Source organism: Dromaius novaehollandiae, chromosome 3 (genome assembly GCF_036370855.1).
Source record: "Dromaius novaehollandiae isolate bDroNov1 chromosome 3, bDroNov1.hap1, whole genome shotgun sequence".
Taxonomy (NCBI): Eukaryota; Metazoa; Chordata; class Aves; order Casuariiformes; family Dromaiidae; genus Dromaius; species Dromaius novaehollandiae.
This window is the reverse complement of record NC_088100.1, coordinates 79059999-79081259: the sequence shown is the minus strand read 5'-3', so window position 1 is coordinate 79081259 and position 21261 is coordinate 79059999. Positions and strand designations below refer to the sequence as shown.

Below are 21261 nucleotides of genomic sequence, written 5' to 3'. Positions count from 1 at the left end.
TGCATTCTGGTTCATTTAAAGTTTACTTATTTCAGACCAGTCTGAGCAGGCCCAGAAGGAGAACAAGCACTCCTTAGAACGCTACTGTGTGGTGAAAGGAGGTGTCTTCAAAGATGATCATGGTAACATTAACTGTGTTAAAAACAAATACACTTGATATCATGGAGACTGGTTAAAATGCGCAGAAGAAAAAAAAATGCCAGGCTGTTACCAATACCATGAAAAAGCTAGAGACAAGCTGTGTTTAGTAGAGTCAGAGCAGACAAGGATCCGTTTCAGACCTTATCTGAAGGAGCAGACGACAATGTCTGTAAGAAACAGATGGTACTAAGAGCAAGGAACTGACAAACATTCCAACACAAGACAGAATCTACGTAGAAAAGTAACATTGTAGAAAAATAACTATGAAAGACCAGCAAGTTCTTGCAAAAAAGAAAACCAAATGACAAAGAATTTCTGTTAAAAAAAAAGTGAGAAGGCTAAAACTGCTTAGCTCCCAAGTGAGTCTCATTCTGCTGCACAAGAGCATTACTCTCAGAACACTAACACATTCTCCAAATTAAACACATAATACTGTAAAATATCTTCTTCCAAGCTTTAAGTTTGATACGTACCCCAGAAAGACTAGAGCAAAAGCCTCTGCTCTGTCAGTAAGGTCTGAAAGCTGTGATGACACAGTATTGACAATGACTAACTTTAAAAATTATTGAGACTAATCTCCACAGACTCTGTACAGGGAAAGACAGCCTACTACAGAAAATAAGTCAGAAGTTAGGAGCCTCTCCTGCAAAGGGCCTACATAGGTTTGCCCTACAAGACTAGCCAGACTGAATATCCTCTCACATTATTCTTCAGTATGGTAAATCCTGGGGTCTCAAATACAACCAGGCAAAATGTTGAACTCATGACCATACTGCAAATACGCAGAGTGCACCATCTCTACGTGAAGATGCCTTTAAACATGAAACATTTCACTCAAACCATGATCTGAAGGACTGTACAAATCTTTTTGTAAGATTATACATTTTGGCTGCACTCATGTTCAGAGACATGGAAGAGGTGAGAAAGTTGAGCAGTATCTTAAAGCACTCTTGCTGAAGAGACAGCAATGAGTAAAAGCTAGTCCAGAAACTGAAAGCTTAGTAGTTAGATTAAAACCAGAAAGTAAAGTGCTTAAGATAAACATTGGCATCACATCTAAAGTGCTCACTAAGAGCAATTAAATAAGAGAGAAAGGTCAATGATCAGAGTTTACAGAGGTCATTAATGTGCAGAGGATTGAAATCCCAGAAGCAGAACTGGAAAATTGGTCAGTGAAATCCATATTCTCTAGTATTAATCAGATGGAGACAAGACAGTAGGTAGCAATTCTAAAGGAGATATTTTAAAAAAACCCACTCACTTTGATATCAAATGGTTTCATACACAGTTACTCCAGTCATGCTCAGTCTGCCAGTTTCTTGGAGCACTGCATATAGCTGTGGCTGCTTCAGGGCAGCAGATACTGTCCTTCTCCCAGGCTTTCCAGCAAGGAGGTATTTGTTCCAGTCGTGCTGACCCCAAGGGCACCAAACTGCTCTGACAACACCTTGGCAAAACATAGCACAATTAGGGATAAAAGGACTTGCATAACATCTTTTTTCAGGTACCTCCTCTCCAATGGAAATGAAAATAAAGGAACAGCTAAGATTTTTATTCTTAAAGTTTAAAAAGTACTTGGCAAAATCAGTCCAGCAGTATACACTGCAACAGAGAATCTATTTCAGTGATTATATGTAGGAATTTCAAGTAATAGCAGTAAGAATGTGAAGTCTCCCATTATACCTATTAGTGGAACCTCAAATATTTAAGATAAGTATTCTGAAACACCGGACACAACCCTAAATACGCCAGCAATGCAAAAGATTAACCTATCCTTATGTTTGAGAAGAAGCTCCCAAACTATAGGCATCTATCACACATGCACACACAAACAAGACTTTACACTGCTGAAGGACAGTTTGAGATGAAGGAAGAAGTATGCCAGATCAGCACACACATAGCCACATTGTTATTTTCAGTATCTAAACAGAATACATGCAATTTTTTCTGTAAATGCTAGGGAGTTCACAAAACTCTTCTTATAATTAAATCAACTTTATAACTGAAGTATTTTAGGGTTGTTTTAAGTACTTGATTAATTTATTTGATTAATTTATTTAGAAATTCCTTCTGGAGTTCAAAAGGCCCAACACAGCACCTCATCTAAACATCCAGAAGCAAAGGAAATTCTTCTTCTCCTTGGGACTTTTTTCTTTGCTTACTCTGGCACTAAACTACACAAAAATCAAGAGTGAAACTACATCCTCATCATACATACTCAAATCCCTTCTTAGAACTGAAAAATGCAAGAACTAAAAAGATAAAGCCCTGTGTTATTATACACATTTTTTTTTAAATGGCAAGTCACAAGACTGTTTTGTCCTTAATTCTTTGAAATTAGTATTATTGGGTTCTCTTGCCTTCTAATAGAAGAACAGAAAGGTGATAAAGACCTACATTTTTGGTTACATTTGTTTTACACTAGTTCAGTGCCTATTTGAATTACTGAATGAAAAAGCTGCACTTTACTCTCAATTCCTTAAATCTCAACTCTTGAAATATTATAAAGTAAACATTCTTAGATTTTTATCTATACCTGCAGTGTAATTTTGAAGTATCAGGAATAAGTCCTAAATATTTTCTTTACTAATTCAATTGTTTCCAGATTTAAGACTTGGACAACAATTCAACCCTCACATATCTATTTGTTATCCAATCCTAATCTGATTAGTGCAGTATACTAAGACTTAACCAAATTAGCCTATTCCCAAGTTTAACTGATCTAGTTAGATTTTTTTTTTGCTATTTATTTCCCTCAAGAATACAAATCTTCAGTAAATGCCTTCCTGATATTAGAGAGGAAGACAGTCAGGTATTCACCAAAATAAAACAGGACAAGGTAACATCAGTTTTAGTGCTGCTGTTGAAGCCTTGCATTCAGCATTGTAACTGACAATCAATGCCTTTTCACATTTCCCCTTCCTACTTCCAAATTTTCTGTTAGGAAAGTAGAAAGGTTTTTCTCCAATATAGAAAAGTTTTAAGAAGTAGGAATTCCCCTCATCCAATGACACATTAGTACTTCATGCACATGCTCCCCTGTGGAGCATAGCAATACTTTCAACTGAAGTCAGGTAGCTCATCCGTGGGTAGAGCGAAAACAAGCAGAGAAGGAATAAAGACAAAGATTAACAGATGTCAGATGCTTGCTCAACTACCATGTAACAAGGACACAGCCTAAGAGGCATTCATCTTCCAGAGTCCTTTACAAGTCACCATCCTCCAGGTTTGCCCTCTACTTGCCAGCTATCCCAACTTTCAAGTTATCCAGAAAGTACAGACAGGCTCTTTCAGGAAATAACTTACAGTGGTTCAGTTCCATGTGGCTCAAAACAAACAAAAACCCAACAACAAACAGGAGAGTTACAGGATAAGCCCCAGAAGCTTGCAGTGAACTACACAAGTTCAGTAGTGCTGAAGACAACAGTCTCGGTGCTTATTTATTCTGTGGCTGGTGCAAAATTACATCCAGAGTAGCAGCAGGCAGCCTTGAGTTATTTATGGAGAAACAGAGGGCTAAGGACTCAAGCCAAAGAGCACCAGAACAGTGGATGTCCTCCCTTCCGCAAGGCACCAGAACCACAGAAGACATCAGGTACAGAACACAAAAGATTTTGAAATGTGCAGCAATGACTAAAAAAACTAGTGTATCTTTGTGGAGTAATATCTAGGAACAAAAAACATAACAGAAATATCAGCACTTAGAGGTGACAAGAAATAGTCCTGTTCCAGGACTTCACTACATGAATCATAGCACTATATACCCACCACTTCAACATAGTTATTACCTAAGAAATGTTTTAAGGTCAGTGGTCTCATAACATTTGTTTCCAATAACATTAGCTTTTATTTTAAATCATTATCTTTCCCCCCCAACAAAAGACATTCAGAATCAGCATTAACGCAGAGATGTTCTCTTACAGCTTCTAAAGTACAGGAGTTCTTCCAAATTAACATTTTAAGAGCTAGTTTAAAAAATTATTGAACGCTAGATAAGGGTGTGACTATATCTCTTCAGTAGTTGAATATTCAAGATAAACATCTACTTATCTTTAAATTGCAATTCAGGCCTCTCTCCTAAATGCAAAATATTAACTTATTTGACACAATTTGATTATTGAGTTAGTCTGTGACTTCTACATTACTTTAACTGAACCCCTTGTTGTACTAAATTCCATTACTCAGCTTGTTAATTAGTGGCTATTGGTACAACATTTTGAATTACCACAGACTACATTAACTAGAACATATATATTAGCCAGCTTATTTTAGTGTTGACTAGACAATTCCTTCAATAATTGGCATTCTACTTTTTTTTTTTTTTTTTTTTTTTTTTAAATTTGGGACACAGGACATTAGTTTCCATAAGAATCAGGAATTAATACATATCAAATAAGTTACACTCTAAGAGACTACATTTCTAGAACTTGGTCTATGCAAAGCTGGCATAGTAAACATAAGGATTAAAAGACAATTGCAATATTTGCTTCAGAGATGCCTCAGAGGTCTAGTGGCTACCCAAACCTCAGCCTTTATTAACCTATATAATACTGTGCTTTACTTAAAAATATATCAAAGTGTCAGCAAACTCAGACAAAGAATGATAGCTCTCAATAAAGTTTCTTCTTTCTTTCCTTATGATACAACTACTGTACACCTCTACGGCAAGGATTTTTGAATGTTGAAACCGCATGGCTTCCAAGATTCATGTAACTCACTTCTAGTACTAACATAAACCCCCCTTAAAACTTGACAGAGAATACAATTCTTTCTTTGCTATTTATCACTTGCACATTTTAATACATTCCATGGAAATTCCAAACAATGCACTGAAGTAAAACTATTCAGACTTGGAAATATGCCCAAAATATGATACCAGTTCTAGATAGTCTTAATTCAAGGAAAAAAAATACTGGATATGAGAAACAAGACTTTTACGGTGTTAACAGATGAATCAATTAAAGCATATACAGAGTGTGGCAATTGGTTGAGAAGGAAAATGCTCAATTTCTTCCCTCCAGAACCCTTTTTATTTGCTGCCAAAAATAACAGGGCATCTGTATCAAGGAAAGGAGCAATTCTTTCCTCCTCAAAGAATTTCCAGTTGCCACTTTTAATGTTTAACTGGTTATCGTACTATATAGAATACCAATACCTCAAGGGCCTTGTTGTCTGGAAAAATACAATAAAGCAGAGCAGTCTTTCCAGATCACTCAGACTTTACAGGTCAGTCTCTAAACACACTAGACTCAACAGGAAGTCCTCAGAACAAAATCTGAATCACAAGGAGAAAAGCCATTTAAAGGAACTAGTGAATTCTCTGTTAAATTTTGTTGTGCTTTGCTCCCACCCTCAGCATCAGATTTAAGATGTATCTTCACACAGAGAACAGTGCACTTATCTAAAAATCACACTAGCAAGACCTACAATTCTACTCTAACAGTTAGTACCAAAACTGACCTCCAGGAAAAACGGGATTTTAATCAGAACTCAAGCTGCAAATATAAGCCACAAATGGCTAAAAGCTTACAGTCAAAAAAGCCTCCTCCAAGATTACACAGAGCACCTTTCTCTTTTCCCTTCCCCTTCACACATTCCAGTACTGCTTTTGTATAAAGTGGGTTTTTTTGTTTTTGTTTTTTTTTTTATTTGGAGGCAAGATATTCCCATGCCCTAATTTAAGCAAGTCACTGAAAGACAGACTCAAATGCAAGATCTGAACCAGAAGCGAGGAAAAGAAAAAGCTGAATATACTACATGCCATGCTTCTTTATTAATTCTTCTCAAATATAATTCAAGATGGCACCTTGACAGCTCAAGCAGCCACCCTGTTGAGTCTAAGCAAAAGCACCCACCTCCTGAGAAGTAGCGAGGCTACAGTCAAACAACATGCTCAACCCATGTAACGGCTCACCACTATCAAGAAGGCACTTCTGTTCCTTTCCCAGCAACTCTTCCTTTCCCCTTCCACCAGCACTGGTGCTCACCCCATTCCTTCTTGATCTGAATCATTTCCAAAAGTTTGCAGAAAACCTTTCTTCAGCTGGATTATTTTGTTATTGAATTGCTGTGCTAAGGTGTCAGGCAAGAGTCACTGCAGGTAAAGGGGAGAAGGAAGCAGGCAGATCTCCTTCAGCAGTACCAAGCTGTTAGAGCAGCTTAAAGGGCCCAGACTAATCACAGTCACAGTGACAGACTAAAACTGACAACAGATCACTTCTACCTGATCTTGTTCCAATCTAAAAACAAGTTCATCACGTCTCCAGATCAGTGGTACCACAGGAGCTTGTAGTTCTGATGACAGCAGCACAACTACTTGGTCCTGCCTAGAGGCCTATGAATCTTCATCTAGCAAGTCTGCCCAAGTAACTGCTCTTTTCACTGCCATCTCTCAGCTGGAAAAGAGGGCAAAAATAGTCAAAGAATGCCTAGTTATATATATGTAAGGGAGGAGTCTACATATTTTAATTCTTTTTCAACATTATAATCCAATTTTCCAAACATAAGAAAAGCATCACAATATCAAAGAGTGACATCTCAGGCAACAGCTACTACAATTCTTCTCTAAGTCGCCGCCTGTGGAGCCTGATGTCTACTCAAAGAGGAATAACACACCTTAGTGAGGTCGTGTTGAAATTTGTTGTTTGCTCCAAAGAAGTTTGTCTCCAGAGGACAACTGAGTTCATTCTCAACGGCAAGCATTTCCTAATGCAACCAAATCCTCTTACAATACAACCATTTCACCTTTCTCTCTTTTCCCTTCTACCCACAGAAAGAATCAAAACCAACTTTGCTTCAGAGTTCCTTTACATGTCTGAAAAGATGGCAACTTTTGCCACCATGGCAGTGGCAAAGTTCTCCAAATACAAAAGAAATCTAGATCTGTGCACAAGTTACAAGAGTGTACAGTTGTCTTTTAATGAAATCGCTGACAAAAAACATAGTGATATACTTGTTGAAATGCTTTTGGTATTTCATAGCACTTGCTCTTTGAGCTTAACTCTACAGAAAACTATATACAAGCATCAGTATGCTTGTAGTAAGGGTTAAGAATTTATAGTTTTGCTTTTCCAATGTTTACATGCCAGGTGTTTTACTTTCCAACAAATCTTATGATACTGTTCAAGGTGCTTATAATCTCTTTTCTTACTGCCTTAAACTGCAATAAAAAAAGTGATATGGAGATGCATGAAAAACCTACAAGGGGCTAAGAGACAGGAGGAAAGAAGAAGCATTTAAGAACTGTAATTACACATAACCTGAAGCTAACCTAAATATCTAACCTAACAGAAAATCTTCTTATAATCAATTCAACATTTTTAATTGAAAGCTGTCTCTGAGTACAGTAAAAACTAATGGTGGAGGAGGGAGCCAGAGGAGAGTGACAATAAAGAAGGTTCTCCTTTTAAGAAATCTGAATAGAGTCTTATAAAAGAAGAAAGTACCAGCTTCCTGAGGTCTCATTTGCTTTTAACATTGTTTTCTGAAAGTACAGCATTGAAAGCTATTTGCTTTTAAGCATGCAAGGTTCTCCACCAAAAGAAGGATGAGGAAGAAAGGAGAGTAAAGTTAGAACACCACACAAAAGACCTAATTTCTTATGTACAATAATATCTACCAAGCATTGTCATTCTTTGTTCACTCTTTTTCCAAATACTCAACAGCATCACTAGACTGCAGATTTTCTAAGGTATCTAGGAGGATACTTTCTTCTTTATACTATTTGTGATGGTTGCAAGTCTACACTTAAAAGAAAAAGTAATATTTTCATGACTCCTTATCCTACTGCAGCCCCATTACAATAAAAGCACAACACAGGCATTCTGTCCCTTGCCCAAGTTGTACCATTTGCAAGCAAATTCAACCAACATGCATGGACAGATCTACCCCGAGAGCAGACAAATTTCTTTCTCAGAGAATTAAATGCTCCAGATATCTCTTTGCTGATATCTAGCACAAGATTAGGCTATACATGGATAAAACAGATCTCCTTGCTGCTTTTTCTGCCACAGGTTATCCCATGATCCCACAGACAGCAGGACCATTTTGTTTGCAACTTAAGTCTACAATGCACATATCCCTTTGACTCCAAGTTTCTCTAGATCCTCATATCCAGGTCCTACTGATTCATTTGGCATTACAACTAAAAATGTGCCTTGTCCTTCTTCATTTCTTCCCTGGCCAGCCCCCACTTATAACCCCATTACATGCTGTTCAGACTCCTAATACACCACATTTAGCTATATGACCCCCTGTTTAAATTTCTTTGATTGCTCTGTTTTCTTTTATACAAATAATTCTGTTCTCACTTCCAAAGATGCTCCTGCTCTTCACATTTCTCTACCTTCTCTCTCATTGTAAAGGTAACCAAAGACAGGTCTGTGGTCATTCAGGGGTAACAGTTCATGTCCAATTCTTAGGCTTTTCAGAAAAGTACCTTCCCTCACTCTCCCCATGCTGGGGGAATTTCTAGAGGAACGCTCATTGCTCCTCTGTTCACTCTTTTTCCTAGATTAAGGGAAGAAAAAAAAGCTAGTTCAGGTGCTGAAGCGCTGTGACTGTTGTATTTCACGTTCATCGCTGTTATCTTGTTTCCGCGAGCCAGCCTACATTTGCTTTCCTTCAATCGCTACCGCCTATCTTCAACAACCTCGTTGCTGACAGAGAGGCTTTGTGCTCCGGTTTTGCAAAACACGTAGCAAAACACAGCTTGCCCGTAACAGAGAGCCCTCAATGTGCCTCCGGCAGCAGCAAGGAATGTCGAAAAAATAAAAACAAAAAAGGGAAAGCAGACGCCCACGACGCCTCCGCGCAGGAGAAGCGTTAGGCACCAGCCCCCAGCACAGCCAGAGCCCGCAGACCAAGCGGCAGTACGGGGCCACCACATGAACGAGCCGGACCGGGCGATTCCCGCCCCCCCACCGGGAAAGTCGCCCCCCCCGTAGGCCGCGCCGCCGCCTGGCCCGGCCGAGAGGCGCCGCCGCCGCCGCCATTCCACGGCAGGCCGGGCCGCTCCCGCCGCATCCTACCCGGCCGCACGGGGCGGCGGCGAGCCGCGGGGCCGCGCTTCCTCCCCGGGGCAATAGACGCCCTTTCGGCGAAACAGAAAGCAGAAGCGCGCAGCCGCCCACCCCCCGCGCGCTGCTCACAGCCCGTCGCGCCGAACCCGCGACGCCCACCCCTCCTTACCAGCTCCGCTCCGCGCCCCGCCCGTCCGCCCGCCCGCGCCGCTCTTATCCCGCTGACAGCGCCCGGCGGCCCGCGGCGGGAGGGCTCGACCCCGCCCGCACCCGTCGCCCGGGCAACGCAGCGCCCGCTCCGCCCCGCCCCGCCTGCCACCGCGCGTCGTCACGCGCGGGGGGGAGGAGCGCGCGGAGGTCACGCGGGCGCCGCCAGCCAATGGGCGTCGCCGCCCGGCAGGACGAAGGCGGGGGTGCCTCGGAGCGGGGTCGCGTTATGGCTGCGCAGCCTCTGCCGTCTGCCCGCTCCCCGCGCCACGCCACGCCCCCTGCGCCGCGCCGCGCCGGCGGGTGCCGTGCGGGGCGCCCGGGAGGCTGCTCCGAGGCCCGTGGGCGGCTCGCTCCGGGGAGCGGGGGGAGGCGGCGGGAGGAGCCGCTCCGATCCGTTTTTCTTTCGCAGGTGGATTTTCGCGAAGGCGCCTGCGCTGTACGGAGCCCCGCAGAGCGGCGGTGCTGGCGGGGAGGCAGGAGCGGGATGTTCCCGGGGGCGAGTTCGCCTGCTGCGGGCTTGTGGCTGCCTTCACTCTGAGCAAGGCTGAAGTTATGTTAACGGTGAGCGGCCCTAGCGCTGCGGCGTGGCTGTGAGAGCTTGTTTATCCCCTGGGGCTGGCTGCCGTCACCTGCCTCTCAGCTCCTTTGGAGCGCACCAGCTAGCTCGGGCAGATGCTCCCTTCTTAATCACACAGCTTTCATCTGTGCTCTGGTTTAATAGCAGCTAGAGCACTGCTCGTTTCGCTCCGTTTTTTCTTTGGCTTGTGCCTTCAGAGCAGAAAGAAGCTAATGAATATTTGGCTTTAGGCTTAAAAGGTGCACTTTCCTGTCTATCTTCATTACATAAAATAATGTTTTATTGGTAAATATCAGAAATATGTTGTTCTACCACAGCGTCCCGGCTTGAATGCCAACACTTTTAAATGCTTCTAAAATATGCATCCTATATCTATACCTGTATCTACACCTGTATATCTGTATCTGTACAGACATACGCATTAGCATGCATGGTTATATCTGGTGTTGTTAGGTTATAGCAGTACGCTTTCCAAGTTATACTGTATTGCATTACTCATTTCGAGAGAAAGGGTTCTGGATAAAAAGAGCCTTGCAAGCAGTAGGAGAGTTTGCACTCTGCTTGATATTTGTTTTGAGTAAATTCTTGAAGCAGATTTACTGCTGTAGAGTTGGGCTTTGGCATTTGGCTGAGATTCTTGGAAGCAGGGATTGCCCCAAATGCTGCTTGATCAGCTCCATTTCAGAACTGGTTCACGTGTGTAAATAAATCAACAATATTCCCTGACTCCATGTCACTGTTTTCACCTTCTTCAGGAAATCAGCTTGCAAGGCCAGAGCATTTACTAATTTTTGAAAAGAGGCAGCAATACATTGCAGGCACTGTTAACAAGCATATACTTTATATACTCATACATGAATTTTCTTATCCTAAGAGTGGCTATGTTTGGCATAACCTTCCTGTGTCCTGATTCTTGAAATCAGAAAGAAGTGTACTGGGTGCACAAGAATCCTTACATCAGTGCATCCTGCTTACATCCTTAAGCCTCACCATGGTGCACTGGCCTTCTGTTCCCTGATCTCTGCTAGGTTCCCTGGTGAGGACTTGCTTCAACTCTGTAATTGCATCAGACAGATGTTATTATTTTAGGGCCTGCTGGCTACCTCAGCGACATACTGGTTTTGTAGAACTTAAGCCTACAAGGATTATATGGATGCACAGAGTCAGAGCTTGGGAGTGCTTCAGGCATCAGGGTCCCAAAGTAAGTGTAGATATAGACTTGGGTTGTATACAGTAGTTACTGAGGTAACTGTAGTTAAGTATTTTAGAAATATAAACTTTAATCTGTTTGGCTTTGCGTGTGTATGCACTGCCTCTTGAACTCTTTCCCTAGGCATCTGTTTATAGTCATGTTTCTTATTTTTCCCTCAGTGTCTGATTATGGCTACTGGTCCTACTAGTCCTCACCTTAGGATTAGAAAGTCTCTCCCTATCAAAAGGGTATTGGGCTAAATGGACCTCTGGTCTGAGCCAAGAGAGCAGGTTCCAGCAGTGCAGACCATAAGAACTTCCTCTGGAAGTTAGGCACCTAGATAACACTTCTACATTTGAAAATGTCTTAAATCCCTGAAAAAAGGTTCTATAAAGCGACACTACTATTTCACTAAAGGCTGGAAGTAATAAGGCAAGCGGCCAAATGTGCCACCTTGCTGCAGGAGCAAAGCTACAGAGAGCAGCCGCAGAGCTGCGTGCCTGGGGGCCCCTGGTGGCACCCATCGCCCCAGCCCAGGTGCCAGCTTTTCGGGGAAACAGATCTCTGGTCACAGGCCTTCCAGGGCACTTAACTCTCTTCAGTGCCCACACAGAGAACTTAGGGTCTTCAGGAAAACTGGCCCACTCAATGCCTAGAATTTACATGCAAGTTAGTTGCTAATTCAGCCAGATTAAATCCTACCTTTAAGCCCGTTTATTCTCAAATCCTAGAGAATTTGATGGGATTCAGTCTTGGCTATTCTAACTCTCACAGTAGCTTCTGAAGAGGAAAGTGAGCCAAGATCCCCACCCCGCTCTTTGGCTTGGAGAATCCTTGCTCTGAAGGAAACTCTCTAAAGTTCATCTGAAGCCTCTCCACTTCCTGCAGTGTGGAAGAAAGAGAAGACTGTTTTACCTCTGAACCAGAGTTTCCTGTTTACCAGAAAGAAGAGAGAGCGCTATTTTATCTTTCTTTCAGGTCTTCCAGCTGCTGAAGGATGACTATATATAGGCATCCCTCCACCCTTCCTACTGGCAGCAGTAGGAAGACAGAGGTTTCTGCTGTTCTCTTCCATGAAACTCCTGCCTGTGAATAACTCCAAGGCTTTTGCTAGTACCACTGCTCCTGGTCAGTGCTTTCCCCAGGACCAGATGTAGTGTAGAGTCAACATAACGCTTGACAGAGAGATATGTTGTCTATGGTTTCCTCAGGGAGACTGATGAAACTAAGCCACCTATACATTTCATTGTGTTGTTGTATGACAGCATTTGAACAGCAGCAGTGAAAGTGGAGCTGATGGCAGGTGTACAACAATACATCAATTCACCTTTGGAATATTAGCTTTGCAAGTGCAAAGATCAGAAGCATTTCAGACTGCTGCCTTAAATTTTACTGAAATTAAGAGTTTTCAGATGAGAATTGGCCATGACATGCAAAATTCTGAGTGATTTCTTTGCAAGGCAAGGCATCTACTACAGTCTCTGGAAGGGAAGAGGGTCATAGCCTAAACTGAAATGCACTGAAACAGTTATCCTGTGCCTGCTAAAAAAATTATAAACTCTCTGGGCTAAAAAAAACATGTTTGAGAAAGGTATGTAAATGTAATTAAAGATTTTATCAGAACTGTAATGTTTGTTCTTGATGCTTGAAAGTGCAACCTATTTTTCAGATCATGTGGATTTTCTTTAATTATACTAATTAAGCCTCCTCTACAGATATGACAGCATACCTGCTGTTCAGTTTTTAAATCTGAGTTTTACCATAAGATATTATGCATGAGGGAATTGATTCTGAATTCATGTATGTCAATATAAAATTCCAGCAGCTCCACTAAAGTGAGTAGCATGACCCCAGTTCTTGCCAGAATAACTTTAAATCATGTCTGGTTCATTGTATCAATGTTAATTCACTTATTACACCCTCTATTCTACAAATAATATCTGAATCTGACTTGAAATCAATAAAGTTTTTCAGTAGGATTCCTCCTGAACTGCAGCTTTGCACTCGTAACTCTCTCCCCTTTACATACATATAGGAGGTAATGGCATGCAAAATGAGCAAAAAACAAGAATATGAATGGTATTTCCCTAGTGTTCTTTTGGACAATAAAACAAGCCCGTAGCACTAAGTCCGGCAAAGAAAGCATCAGTACTCAAATTCTTTAGTGTCTGAAAAACATTATGGTGTTAACATTCACAGACAGTGGATTTAGATCAGTGCTTCCAAAACTTTAAGAGTTAATGGACCACTGTCCAATCCCAGAGCTGCTTCTGTACCCACTATGCATTTTTCTTAAACCACCATCTATCTACTCTCATCATCAAAGTTTCAGCTGAAAACATTACAAAGATAAAATAAAGTGCAGATTTTGTGGGCTGTTTCTAGTCTCATTCTCCCTCTTTCCAATGTGTATTTATCTATCCAGGAAATTTTACCTATGGTTTAATAATAGAATAAACTCAACAATAAAAACTGTGGAGTAATACATATAACATGTTAGCAGTCTTGAATCCACCATTTTAAATCGTAGAGGTTTTTGGAAAGGACATCTTTAATCAGCTCACATTAGCAATCTTTCAAAAGAGAATGAAGAAGAGTTTGTTTTCCTAAAGAACCACATACTCCATTTTCCCCACATTACTGTAAAAAATCAGAAAGAGTGAGTAAAATATCAAAATAGTTTTGCACTTGAGGAATCAATGAATGGTCTGAGGGATCCATTAAAATAACATGCTAGTTTAGATGTGGATAATGTACACTGTATATATCATGAGGAGAAACAGTCTGTGAGTAGACGCACTTACAGATTGATGCTGGAGGAGAGAGTTGTTGAACAAATTCAAAGACGCACAAATCCAGACTGGCAACATTTGATATCTGAGATCTTCATGTTTCAGTAATTGACTATAGTGGTACAGAAAGACCAAAGAGGAGAAAAAGGAAATACTATTCAATGGGCAGAGTGCAACAGTAAAATTAAATAAAGTTCAAAATAGAGTTTAATCCTGAGCAGCCTTTGTAATCCTTGTTTAGGCTTGCCTACTGTAGCAGGGCTTGGTTCCCAGAGATGCTTGCTTTTACATTTCAGCAGTTCCTGATCAGCACGCGGTTAACATAAGGATATGTTTATTAATGGTTCTATGTCCAGTCTCCAGAATAGAAGAGCAGGGAGCTAGCTAGCTAACCTGGCTGTATATACAGTATATGATTCCTAAATTTGTCCAAGGTCTTATCTATATGAAAGAATTCAAAATGACTTAAAAGAATTATCAGTTTTGAATCAGTAGGTCTTGTTAGACCAACATTTGCTTTCCCATTTAGACGTAATTCATCCAGTTTAAAGTTCACGTAAATCACTAGTTTTGCAGTGTAGACTAAACCAGAATTTAGGGCAGTGAGCTTGCATGGTGTAACAAAACTTGCTCGAAATCAATTTCTATAGAAATGACTGAAGTGACTAACTCGCACTCCAGAGAGTCAGAGAAGTCTAATGAGAAATGCAGAGTGTAACAGTATAAATACATTTATACAGCACTATGAGCTTCAGTTTGCACCTTCTTACAGTTCTTGAATGTATGAATTATATCATATCATAATCTCCTACAATTACAGACTGTCATGTATCTGTAATGAGGTCTAAGGCCTAGCCCTTGTTCTACAGCAAATAAATCGGCAAAAAATGTGCTCTTGACTTGAGTCAGTTAAACTGAGGTGGAATCTCAATAAAGGCATGTCAGACTGTAGTTTTCACATGTCCTTATTAGGTTTGTCTTTGTAGCTGGGACTACTAACTCGGGTGGAAATACAAACTTCTTTAGCTTCACTAGAACCTTACTTCAAGCCCTAACCCACTGTGAAAAGCTAATCTGCAATTTACGGTAACTTTACCTATCCATGTAGATACTAGGAAGTTAGCTAACTCAGAGAAGGAAGTCTTTTCTTTTATTATTTCTTATTAGTACTGTTTCATAGGACAAGTCCTAGTAGATTCTTATTTACACCACATATGAACCATTTCTGAATTCTACCCTGTGCTTCCTAAAATACTCGCATGAAAATTGGAGTGAAAAGTTTACGATGAGTGGGTATTTTATAATGGGAGAGCAAAATCAAAATTAGGTAATTCACAAAGACATGAGGAGCCCCCTGAATATGGGCTGGCTACAATATGCCTGTTTTGCCATAACTTACTGATCCATTTGTATCATAATAAAGGTTATCCCCAAGTATTTGTCAGGATAACAATCTATCTTTTAAATGAGCTGATTATCAGAGTGGTAGATCGGAAACTACAGGTCCAAATACCATGGACTGTAGATAGGGGGTATTTATCTGGATAAAGCTTAGTGAAGCTTTTGTGTTGCTTCCTTTTATCCAGTTCTTTCCACTCCTGGCATCTCTCTCCTTTTCTCTTTTGCAGGAAAAAAACTTTACTCATTTTATCTGGATACAATACCAAAACAGTCTGATACTGCTCATTATTCTTATGACAGTTAGCTAACTTTCCATCACTGCTTTTTCTTTGGAAAGGTGGACACCTTTCATTTTTGTTTCAGTGCAAATACATTCATGGTTGCTGAATTCTAATTATGTCTTAAAAATGGCCAGGCTGGGTCACAGCAAAGAGCCACTCAGCCCAGCAGCATGTCTCCAGCTGAGGACAGTGGTGGTCACCTAGACAAAACTGCATGAAGAGCACAAGTGTATAGCGACATTTAGTACGTGTTTCAGCTCACCGCAATCTGTGGTTCCATAACTTTCTGGGACAGATGCGGTATTTTTGTCGTTGATAGACTTTGATTAATTTTTCTTCCATTAATGTGTCCAGTAGGTGTTTGAGCCCATTAAACCCTTGGCATTCACAAGGTTATACAGCATTCCAAAATCCAATTACTCATCTGTGCATAAAAAGCACCTTTTTTATTTGTTTTGGACCTGTTACCTGCCAATTTCTCTTGGTTTCCTCTAGCTCTTATGCTTTGTGAAACAGTAAATAATTATTCTCTAGTGCCTTTCTCTATGATGCTCATGATTTTATGATCCATTGTCAAATCTCTCCTCTACTCTTCCTGTTCCAGTCTGGAAAGTCCTAGACTATTTAGTTATTCTTTGTATGAAAGTTACTCCAACTGTTTATCAGCTTTCTTGCCCTTCTTTGTACCTTTTCTTATTCTTTTTTGGCAGGAGAGAACTGGAGCTGCAGACAGTATTTAGGATGTGAGTTCACCAGGAATTTCCTGTGTTGTATGATTACGGTTTCTTCTCTGTTCTTCCCCTAAAAATTCCTAGTGTTCTATTTGCTGTCTTCCCCCACCACTGAGCACTGGGCTGATAACTTTATAAAACTGTGTATCATAACTTGGATCTCTTTTTCATGAGTAGTAGGAGGTAATTCAGTACTTCATCAAAAGTTTTCTGCCATTTTTAACCCAATAACTCGTATCTTAAAATCCTCTTTACAGTTGATTTTCATCTGTACAACCCAGAATAACTTATCATCAGCAAATTCTCTCACCTCAAACTCCTCTTCCTTTACCAGATACCTTATGAATATATCAAACAACACAAGCCTCGATACAGATCCCTGTGAAACTTGACTAGTGACCCCTTTCTTCTCCCCAAAAAACTCCACAAGATCTGTGAGACATTATTTTTTCCACAAAAGGTATGCTGATTTTTCTTCATTATATCTTGAGCCTACTGATTACATTACATATTATCATTTCTAGCAATTTGTCCAGTATTTCTAGAACTCTGTGGTTACTTCAGGTCAGACCTCAAAACAAAAACATAAAGCTTTTGTTGCAGGAATCTATATACCTTTTGTAAAGCAGGGCTTTTCTAAATTTCCGTTCAGTATAGTCAATAGTAGCATTAGAGAGATTCAACTGCAAAACGTTGTCTTCGACAAAAAGTGCTGCTGCTCTATATTGATTAATTTTGGTGAGGTTTTTTTAGGAAAATAGATAAGCCAGATAAACAATAGAAAGTTGTTAATCACAGCATTATGAATAAATTAGCAGATAAATGTAATAATTTTCTGGCAAACTGACTGTGATTTTTACAGATATATTAACAGTACATAATTATAAACAAAACAATCTGTTTAAAACCTTTCTACTGTTGCACAGGACTCTGACCGTATTTCTCCCTGTGATTTCTGAGTCACAGCCTAATTGTTTTGTTTCCAGTCCCCAGTGGAGTAATCAAAACTTTCTGATCCGCAGTGTGAAATGACGAATTGTAAATAAGAGGCCCATGAATTTCTTAGTGAATTACCTTTGCTGGAAAAGGAAAGGTAATTCAGCAAAGGTAGACAGATGCTCAGTGTTTACAAACATTTCACAGAAATACTGCTAATTGCTCTTCATGTGGTTCAGCCAACACTGGGAGCTGTTCTCTCCACTGAGATATCACTGCAAAGTGCTACAGGGAAGCAGCAGTTACAGCCATTGTCAGTTGGTGAAAAAATGAGAGCAGGTAGGTGCAACTTTCTCCTGGAAGAAGCATTCAGGGTGCTCTTTATCTGCCAGCACAAGTAGACATAATGCAATTAGAGAGCTCCTCGGAAATATGCCTCCAGCGTGGGGGTCTTGCAGCTCTGCGTCCTTCCCATGAAGGACACACAGACATGGTGTTGGGGGAGATTAGGAGCTGGATTACCAGCACAGCAAGGTTCAGTGACGGTTCCCTGCCTGCCACAGTGTTCACAAGAGCTGCAAGGTAAATGTGAGTGTTTTCCTAAGGCCGTTCTAACAGGGGCAAACTGCTTCCCCTCAGCCCAGCAGTCCCAGAGTAAAGATATTTAGAGGCATTTGGTTCCTTACTGGTACTTATACCAGCCTCAGCTCTAGCATAGGGGATGGATTAGACAAGAAGAGCGGTAATACAGAGAAAGCTAAGGGGTGCAAGAGAGAGCCAGCGTGCATTACATATGTGGTTTGCATTGACTGCCTTGGAACAAATGCAGCCTGGGAAGTAGGCACGGTACCACGCAGTCTTTGTGCTTTTCTAGCTTCCTTTAGGAGGTACTTTCTCCAAATCAGCATTCTTGGACAGGCACTAGCTCTGAAGACACAATCAGGCACAAAGCACGCTATAAGTGTATTTCAGATTCTCTCATTTCCCCACAAATAGCAGCAGCCTGTGCTTCAGTCTGCACCAGTCTGATAGCATTATGTAAGTTCCCTTCAACACTTGTCTTCTTATGTTTTCTGCTCTTTTTCCAAATGTCTTGAGCATTGCTTCAAGTCACTGATCTGAGGCTGTAATGTGGCTTTCAGAAAAAGAAAAAAAATGTTGTTTCAAGGCAAGGAAGGGAGCCAGTTTTGCAGTTTTACATAACCCATTCTGTAGAGCTCTATAGTTACTTAGTTGCATTAAATAATTCAGTCGCCTGGCTGGCTGAAATGCAACTGTTTCTTTGCTTCATATGAAAGGTGATTCTTTCTCAGAGTGCTTCAGACATACATCCAGTAACCAGCACAGGTTTTTTAGAAACACATGCATTTACACATTCAGAGACTGGCTCCCAGCACGCCTTCAGGCCCTCTGCCAAATATTCTCAGTTTCTGATTAGAAGGCCAAATCCTGTTCACAGCTTTGTCAGCATGACTCTACTGCTTTCAGCAGAGTCTCTCTGGAGTCACACTCGTGTAAATGAGTTTACTATAATCTTCAGTGTTTCCCCAATCTGGCACATACCTTCCTAAGCCTTCTCCATCACCTTCAAGCCACCAGCGTTCCCCTGAATGCTAAACCTCCTGCTAAGTGACACATAAATATCAAAACACAACTATCACTCCTCAGATCTGACTCACCAGACAAGCACTATAACCCACGTAACAAATGCTACTCACCCCTGAGCACTTATGTCCAAATGCCAGCTGTGGAGCCTCTCAGCACCCCCATCGCCAGGCTGCAGAGCTCTCCACAAACCTCCCACCAACCTGCATCCCTAGCAAATGCCCCAGACACCTCCTCTCAGGCTAATCTTCCTGCACGTCCTTCCTCCGTCCACGAGAAACCGAGTGCCATCACTCCACAGCAAGGGGAATGACCCTCCTTGGTGAAAGTCTCTTTCTGTCACCAGTCTTCCCCATTTCCATGCAGCCTACTCTTCCCCTGAAAATTAAGCATCGTTCTAAGGAATAAAAGCTGTTAAAAAACCTGTAGAGCATACCTGATATCCACAGAGAACTGGAACTAAAAAGCAAGTGGGCAGTGACACAGAATGACATTGGCACCCTCCTTCCGGGGACTCCTCTGCCAGCATTTGATACGGACCCAGTCAGAGTGATGCTGCATCTGCACTAATTGCTGCAGTGAAGCCTTGGAGTTTCTATTCTGCTGTGAGATGAAATCACAGCTTCTTTGCTGTATATGCTGGCTCCTTTTCAGCTTCACACAAGCAGTCTTTCCTGCAGAGACTTGGAATTCGGAGGTTGCTCTGTTTTGCTTTTCTTTTAGTAGGTTGTGCTATGTGTCTGCAGTATTGCTGGGGGAAAAAAATAAGGAAAGGAAGAAAGATGAAAAGAAACTCGTGCAGGCTCTTACTACCAGTGGTGCAAGAGGATATGTAAACAATGCAGGCAGCTGAAAAGATTGTGCTAAGTGGTGCAAGAGGCTAAAAGCTTTTCACTATGCCATCTATTGTGTTTGCCTGAGTATTGTACATAGGCATATAGAAATGGAACTGTTAAGCCTTAAGGCAAAATTCATGAGCTGAGAAGACTGTTTGAAGAACTCGAAACTCTGTCTCGGTTTGCCAAAAAACTTTCAATGAGCAAACATGAGCTGAATTTAAAAAAAAGCTTCTGGGCTCCACTTTCTCTGTTCACATTAAAAAAGAAAAAAGTGATCAAACCATGCAATTCAAAATCTGCTCATACATCTTTGAGAAGGCAATTTTAGAAGTTTTAGTTTAGAAGCTGAATTTCCATTTCCATGACATCTACAAGACCAGCAAGGCCAGGACCCCCTCATACTAGTCATAATAAAGAAATTATTTGTTCTAAAATACAAAATCATTTTAAATGTGAATGATCACAACTGCATAGGCACCAACTCTCTCATGGCTAATGCTGGTGTGCTATTTTCAGCTAAAGGGGAAGAAGCCATGAAGTCTTGAAGACAGTGATCTGACTTTGCACCGTGATGGAAGGAACTAAGAAGTCACTACCAGTCACTAACACCAGATGCACCTTCCTGAGCACTGAACTGTCAATGTAATATTTGTATTTCTCATGAAGAATTAATGTTCCAGAGTGCTTCCTTTAGCTCCCCTGCCACATATCACCATGCCAATTTACCCATTAGTTTTAATATATTGAATTACCTTTTATGGGTTCTTTTGTCAGTACAACACAGTCTTCAGATTTGCCTGAAACATTTGCTGGGGCAAGTTCCTTTTTCACTTTCTGCGTGGTCACATCTACATCTCACTGTGCAGCTTCACTAAGCCCAAGTGCTGGAAAGGAGGTGCTAGTGCTTGTCTAAACTTGCAATCAGCTGGATCAGCCCACTAACCCAGCTGAAAAACAATCTGCTATTTTTCTAGGGCAAGTTTTCAACCAGATCAGCTTGCTGACTTGTTTGACTGCATAGTCACAAGCACTGTGCCAACACAAGGGAGGAGGGGGACCTGCTTCTGCAAGATGAAGGGCAGCACCATCCATTTTGGCTTCAGTTTGCATTTCAGCCACTTAAGCCTTGCAGTGAAGGCAAACCTCACCATACACTCTTTGAACAACACAAGAGCTGGCTAAGTGCAGCTGTATTGTGCTTGATTCTGGATTTATAGTCCCCAGGCATATATTGCTTGAACTTCAGAGGAGTTACTGCGAATTTTTATTTGTCTGAGGGGGAACTCAGGCAATCTCTGTGCAACTAGCATTTTTTATAAAGGAAGAAGAACCCATTTGTGCAAGAGATCATCAGAGCAATGTTGCTGAAAACAAGTAATAACTATTTAATTTGACTTCTCAGTTTTGGAAAGCTATTGGAAATTCTCCAGGCATAAAAATATTTCCTATTCTTATACCAACAGAAACTTATTTCTAAACTCCAAGGAGACAAAACCTGGCATGGGAGGCTATGAAATACTATAGCAGAATTTTTCG

General features: G+C 41.1%; 1 protein-coding gene and 2 long non-coding RNA genes across 7 annotated transcripts in view; 1 reads left to right on the top strand and 2 right to left on the bottom strand.

Moving 5' to 3' along the window:
* The window catches only part of LYST (lysosomal trafficking regulator), a 90827-nt gene extending 81345 nt beyond the window's left edge, over positions 1-9482 (bottom strand). For 2 of the 4 annotated variants that reach the window (XM_064509233.1, XM_064509234.1), the window contains exons 1-2: positions 9331-9482; positions 1403-1588 (exon numbers count right to left, since the gene is read on the bottom strand). The gene's annotated coding sequence lies outside the window, so the exon portion shown is untranslated. The remainder of the gene's footprint in view (positions 1-1402; positions 1589-9330) is intronic. The other 2 variants (XM_064509232.1, XM_064509235.1) reach the window with 1 other exon arrangement.
* Positions 9483-9552: 70 nt separating this feature from the next.
* LOC112988994 (uncharacterized) overlaps positions 9553-21261 on the top strand; it is a 28398-nt gene continuing 16689 nt past the window's right edge. Inside the window, exons 1-3 of one of the 2 annotated variants that reach the window (XR_010388451.1) lie at positions 9553-9932; positions 16680-16805; positions 20242-20367. This is a non-coding gene — a long non-coding RNA (uncharacterized LOC112988994). The remainder of the gene's footprint in view (positions 9933-16679; positions 16806-20241; positions 20368-21261) is intronic. The other variant, XR_003260683.2, reaches the window with a different exon arrangement.
* Positions 13668-20631, bottom strand: LOC112988995 (uncharacterized). Its single transcript, XR_003260684.2, has 3 exons — positions 20478-20631; positions 19323-19637; positions 13668-18416 (listed from the first exon to the last, which is right to left on the bottom strand). It is a non-coding gene; the product is annotated as an uncharacterized LOC112988995 (long non-coding RNA).